This window comes from Dipodomys merriami, unplaced genomic scaffold (assembly GCF_024711535.1).
Source record: "Dipodomys merriami isolate MVZ:Mamm:240054 unplaced genomic scaffold, mDipMer1.0.p SCAF_156, whole genome shotgun sequence".
NCBI lineage: Eukaryota > Metazoa > Chordata > Mammalia > Rodentia > Heteromyidae > Dipodomys > Dipodomys merriami.
In genome coordinates, this window is record NW_027202893.1 from 913442 (window position 1) to 920007 (window position 6566).

Genomic DNA, 6566 nt, shown 5'->3' on the forward strand with positions numbered 1-6566 from the left:
CATATTTAGAGAACTGCTTATCTCACTTCTAGTTTTCAGAGCTTGGTGAAAAGCCCCCACCACTCAGTAAGGTGCCAGGATGGCAGTTAGACCAGTATCTCTATTTCAATATGCAGAAGCTAGATCTAAAATACAATGGGACATGATAAAGTATCCATAGTGAGATGAAGGAGGATACTCTTAGGGTAGGAACACAAAGGCACAGTGCTATGTGTCTTAACAAATAAAATAATATTTATCATCTGAATTCCAGGAAATGGAAATGTTCTTTATCGTTGATGCTGTTTTCTTTTTGTCATGTTTGTTCATCTATCTGTCTTTGGGAGGGTAAAGAGGGCACAGAAATGGAGAGACAGGGCTGGGAAGGTGGATCAGTGGTGGAGCGCTTGCCTTGCATGCCTGAAGCCCTGGGTTCGATTCCTCAGCACCACAGCAAAAAGAAAAACACCAGAAGTGGTGCTGTGGCTCAAGTGGTAGAGTGTTAGCCTTGAGCTAAAGAGCTGAGGGACAGCGCCCAGGCCCAGAGTTCAGGTCCCACGACTGGACCCAAAAAAAAAAAAAAAGAAAGAAAGAAATGGAGAAACAAAGGGTGAACAAATACAGTAGTATTCAATAGGGGTGGGAGGGAAAAACTAGGAGAGAACAAGGGAAGGGGTGAAATTGTCCATAAAGAAAGATACTCATTCCCTGGCTTATGTAACTATAACCCCTCTATAAATCACCTTTTAATTGTAGTGGGGAGGGGCAGTGAGACCACTCAGTCTGCAGTGAAAATGTAAAAGATTTTATTGAGCGAAAAGTGCTGACACACCAGGACCGCACCTGGAGTCCAGATCCTAGGAAACAGCCCTGGGTGCCAGCCCTCATCGGCTTTTAAGCATTTTGGGCTAGTGCGGGGAAAGGGGGAGGTTGGGTGTTGGTTTTAGCCAATAATTGTTACAAGAAATTCACACCTTAAGTTTAAATTTCCCTCCAAGGTTTTGCTGGGGGGAAGCAGGGGAATAGAACAAAGGGTGTGATGGTTCCACTGGGTTAGAGCTCCCATTGCTCAAAAAGCAGCAGGAGCAGACTTTCAGAGTTACAGGGTTACAGAGTTACAATTACAGTTACTAGCTAAAATAGCTAGTTAGTTACCAGGGAAGTCTTATCCACAGCACACTTATATTTATATCTTAAAATCATTCATTAGCCATTTTACACAATTCAAGTCAAATATTATATTCCATCTTTACTTCCTCTACCATATCATAATGATAATAAAAAATTAAAATGTATTAGAAATATAGAAAAAAATAAATATACAACATGCATCATTTCAATAATTTCAAGTATACAACTGAATGATACAAAGTCTATTTATAAAGCTGTGCAATTATCACCATTATTTATTGCCATAATTCTTTCCAGTATCCTAATGAGAATCTTTACACCAACTACAAAATTAGCTCCACATTAGCACCCTCCTATCAGCCCATACTATTTAGTCTGCTATTTCTTCTGTGCCTGTGTCAGGCCAAGAGTTCAAGCCCCATGACCAACAAAAAGGTTCCAGGTTAGACAAAGTTTATAGAACTACTTCCAGTGACCATCTTTGTTGCTTTTAATTAGAGTAAAGTGGCCACATATATAAGACTCATTGATCTGAAGACTGGTTTGAAGCCAGCCCAGCCAGAGAAAGGTCCCTGAGAGATTGTCATCGCTAAGCCACCAGCAAAGTGCTGGAAAAGCAGAGTGCTTTGGAGCTGAAGTGGCAGAGTGCTAGCCTTGAGCTGAAGAGCTGAGGAACAGCACTCAAGCCCTGAGTTCAAGTCTAGCAACTGACCACGGAAAATGCCAAGGGTGCATTTATTCCAGCATAGAGAAAGGCAGTCATGGGACCGTGGCAAATGATGGAGCATCCTGAGACAGTAAGCCACTGCTCCGATAGCAGAAGTGGTGTCAGATCCTGGAGTCATTTGTGTGTGGCCCTTCAAAATTGGTCAGAGCCAAGAGGTCATGGGAAGATAGTCTGTAAGCATGCCTAATGTCCCTGATTATCTACCTCGTAAAGGGACAGGAACTTGCTAGTCACTTGTGATAGTAGTAAAAAGCTAAGGTTGTAAAATGTGGGGGATAGTTTAAAATCCCAACTCCCCTGTATTTGCTCAAAGCTCTAATTGGGAGTAACTTTTGGGCTGGCAGCAGCCACTTAAATTCACCTATTCAGGAAAGAAGGTTGGGGACCTGAGATTGTGTCCCTATTGTGATCTGTCTAAAGGCCTACACAGGTAACTTAGGCATGGTTAGGGTCACTAGAGATCATGTTCCTAAGCCAGCCAGAAAGATGCTTTTGTAAACTTGTGTGCTAAACAAGCTACACTGCTGTAGCCGGAGAAAAGGTCTGTGCATTTGTTAAAAGTTAAATGTTGTATATAATTTCTAGTTTGGAGTAAAATAGTGTTCCTAATAACATCTCATCCTGGCAACCTGTTGGTAAAAATAGCCTAAGGCTATAGGTTCCTGACTAGGTAGTCTCGATGCCCCTGAATCAGCTTGAAGAAGTTTTCTGGTTATTAAAATGTTGTCACCTTGGTAAATTACCCAGAAGGAGCTACTGCTTAAACTGCCTTCAAAACCAATGGGGTTCCAGACTGCAAGAGTCAGTGTACAACCAGGAAAGTAATGGGGAACTTCACTAAAGTCAGACCTTAGGTTAAGCTTCTTTAACCAGTTTATGCAGAAATGGCAGATACATCAGCAGGAGGTGTGACACTCTACCCCAGCTGCTGGAGACATTGCTGCTGCTGTCCAGCCCTTCTCTTCTAACCTGGAGATTCCTGTTTGAGTAAAATGGCCTGGCACCATCTGGAGGAGACTACATCATCCTGACCACCTCCACCGTGGTCAAAGTGCACTGGACTCCTTCTTGCCTAACTCCATCACCTGCAGCTGATACCTGGAGAAAGACTGTTTTGGATCTGACTAACCTAAGACTTTGGTTGCAGGACATTCTTTTGTGGGACATAGATTTGTAAATCATAACCTGCCTGACATGGGAAAGTCAGGGCAAAGTCCCCTGACTATATGGGTACAACCATATAGAGCTGGAGACTCTATAACTGCTGGAGACTCTATAACTTACAGGAGTAAACGGCCTAGGCAAAAATTTAGTCCTTTTACATAAGAAAACAAGGAGGGGGCGTGATTCCGTCCTGCGTCTCCCCTCGGCCGCGGAGCCGCCCTCCTCCGTCCGCCCTCGCCGCGCGCCGCCCATGGAGGACTCGATGGACATGGACATGAGCCCGCTGCGGCCCCAGAACTACCTGTTCGGTTGCGAGCTGAAGGCTGACAAAGATTACCACTTCAAGGTGGATAATGATGAAAACGAGCACCAGTTATCACTAAGAACGGTTAGTTTAGGGGCTGGTGCAAAAGATGAATTGCATATCGTTGAAGCAGAGGCAATGAATTATGAGGGAAGTCCAATTAAGGTTACACTGGCAACTTTGAAAATGTCTGTACAGCCAACGGTGTCCCTTGGGGGCTTTGAAATCACACCGCCTGTGGTCCTGAGGCTGAAGTGTGGGTCAGGGCCCGTGCACATCAGCGGACAGCACTTAGTTGCTGTGGAGGAGGATGCAGAGTCGGAAGATGAAGAAGAGGAGGATGTAAAGCTGTTGAGCGTGTCTGGAAAGCGATCGGCCCCTGGAGGTGGTGGCAAGGTTCCACAGAAAAAAGTAAAGCTTGCTGAGGAAGATGAGGACGAAGAGGATGAAGATGATGATGAGGAGGAGGATGATGATGATGATTTTGATGACGAGGAAGCAGAAGAAAAAGTTCCAGTGAAGAAATCTATACGAGATACTCCAGCCAAAAACGCACAAAAATCAAACCAGAACGGAAAAGACTCAAAACCAGCGACACCAAGATCAAAAGGTCAAGAATCCTTCAAAAAACAGGAAAAAACTCCTAAAACACCGAAAGGACCTAGTTCAGTAGAAGACATTAAAGCAAAAATGCAAGCAAGTATAGAAAAAGGTGGTTCTCTCCCCAAAGTGGAGGCCAAGTTCATCAATTACGTCAAGAATTGCTTTCGGATGACTGACCAGGAGGCTATTCAAGATCTCTGGCAATGGAGGAAGTCTCTTTAAGAAAGTACTTTGAACAGTTTGTTGAAATTTTCCGTCTCATTTCATTTCTGTAAGAGTTGATATCTGGCTGTCCTTTTTATAATGCAAAGTGAGAACTTTCCCTACTGTGTTTGATAAATGTTGTTCAGACTCCCGCTGCCAAGAACCTGTTGTCCAAAATGCCTGTTTAGTTTTTAAAGACGGAGCTCCACCCTGTGCTTGGACTTAAGTATGTGTGGAATGCTATGGTGGGCCTAGTAGAAGTGACGGTCAGATGTGAAGATGGTGGGGTACAAAATATACATGGGAAATAAACTCAGTATTTTAATAAAGTAAAAAAAAAAAATAAAAAAAAAAAAAAAAAAAAAAAAAAAAAAAGAAAACAAGGAGGGAATGAAGTAAGGAGGCCAGGTCTGGCCGGTGCCATATTGGCCACATGGTGGATGGTAGGGTCTGGCATCTTGTCTTCATGCTGGGGGGAAGAATACCCTCTGCCCATCACCTGCCTCCCAGGCAATGGGTCTGCCTAGACCCCTAGAAGCAGGGGCAGGCACTTGGCTGATAGGTTACTGAATCTGTCAGTCCCGTGCCTGGGACTGGGAATTTCCTGAGGATCTGCCCCCTGCGCTGACTTATTTAGGCTCAGACCAGCCTAGCCGCTGGACACCATGCCACATGTGTCTCTGTGATTGTGTCCTGTGTCCTGTCTCCTGGCTCATCTCCAGTCATCATGGAGTCCCAATTCAGTTCTCCATTGGAGCTGAATTGGCTTGTTGGTATTGTTCTTGTTATTTCCTTCCTCTTTAGCATGTTTCCAAGCTGTGTTATGTGTATTTGCGTGCTGCAGGCCTTTGTAACTACTGGCGCCTGCAGCCTGTTAACTGTATGTATAATAAAGACTCCAATATTCTATATTTTAAAATGTGGCTTCTGGGATGATTTACCTTACAACACTTTTTGTACTTTAATTGGAATTGTTTTCTTCCAGCAGGTGTGTTTGGGGGGAGGGGAATAGCAATTTAATTTTGGCTTAAAATTAAAATTTTACAAAAATATTTATTTAGGTTATTGTAAGATCTGCTCCTGGATGGTGAGCAGACTCCACCCTCCTTGCAGCAAAGTCTCCACCCAGTACCTGCATTACCTCTTCCAGGTGTCCCAGTTGCCTAGGTACCAGGTGTCCCAGTTGCCTAGGTACCAGGTGTCCCAGTTGCCTAGGTACCAGGTGTCCCAGTTGCCTAGGTAATGCAGGTACTGGGCGGGGTCTGCCCGCCATCCAGGAATGGACCTTACAGACAGTACTACCGAGGACCTTGGTGTCCTTGGTTTTAAACTCTTCAGTCTTCAGGCCACTGCCCCCCCCCCCCCCCCCCCCCCGCTTTCTCTCTCCCAAAACTCTGCCTGCCTGTAAAACTGCTAACAATTACAGCTGACAAAAGAAAGGCTACCAGATGAGCTGAGATTATCTTCAGGTAATTTACCCCCCACCCCTCCCCACCCCACTTCCCTTCTTCCAAAGGTATGTAAAATGCTTTAGTCAGAACTGGACCAAAGACTAGAGTCAAGCACTGGGTAGAATGAATTTAACTCCAGCATTCTCCAACAAATATGCTAATATGCTTGCTAGTAAGCAAGTCCTGGAAAATGTGGAAAATGCTAAAGCTGAAGTAAGGAGGTCAGGTCTAGCCGGTCATATTGATCACATGGTGGATGGGGTCTGGCATCTTGTCTTCATGCTGGGGAAAGAAAACTCCCTGCCCATCACCTGCCTCCCAGGTAATGGGCATGCCGGGATCCCTGGAGGCAGGGGCAGGCACTTGGCCGATAGGCTACTGAATCTGTCAGTCCAATGCCTAGGACTGGGAATTTCCTGTGGATCTGCCCCCTGGGCCTACCTATTTAGGCCCAGACCAGGCTAGCCGCCATTTTGTCATGTCATGTGTGTCTCCATGATCATATCCTGTCTCCTGGCTCATCTCCAGTCATCATGGCATCCCAATTTATCTCTCCATTGAAGCTGAATTGGCTTGTTGGTATTGTTTTGTTATTTCTTTCTTCTTTAGCATGTTTCCTAGCTGTTTTATGTGTATTTGTGTGCTGCAGGCCTTTGTAACAACCGGCTGCTTGCAGCCTGTTAACTGTATAATAAAGACTCCAATATTCTATATTTCAAAATGTGGCTTCTGGGATGATTCCCCTTACAATACAACAAAGCAATTTGTTTAAAAGTTTATCTTAAATCTTGGTTGTCTACTAGAGTAAGATTGGCAAAAATGTCTCTTCCCACTAAAAATTCAGGATTCATTTTGCTCATTTTAAGATCTTTGTGTGCAAGAAACTTGTTCAAACAAAATGGTTTGGGTGTTAGCAAAAGTCTCAAAGGATTATTTCCTTGTTTTAAAGAGGAACTTTTGCTAAAAGGTTTTCTGTTCTTGTTGAGAGAAATTCTGTAAATCT

General features: G+C 44.2%; 1 pseudogene; it reads left to right on the forward strand.

Moving 5' to 3' along the window:
- Positions 1 to 3184: 3184 nt before the first annotated feature.
- LOC138827449 (nucleophosmin pseudogene) lies at positions 3185 to 4453 on the forward strand (annotated as a pseudogene).
- The last annotated feature ends 2113 nt before the right edge of the window (positions 4454 to 6566 follow it).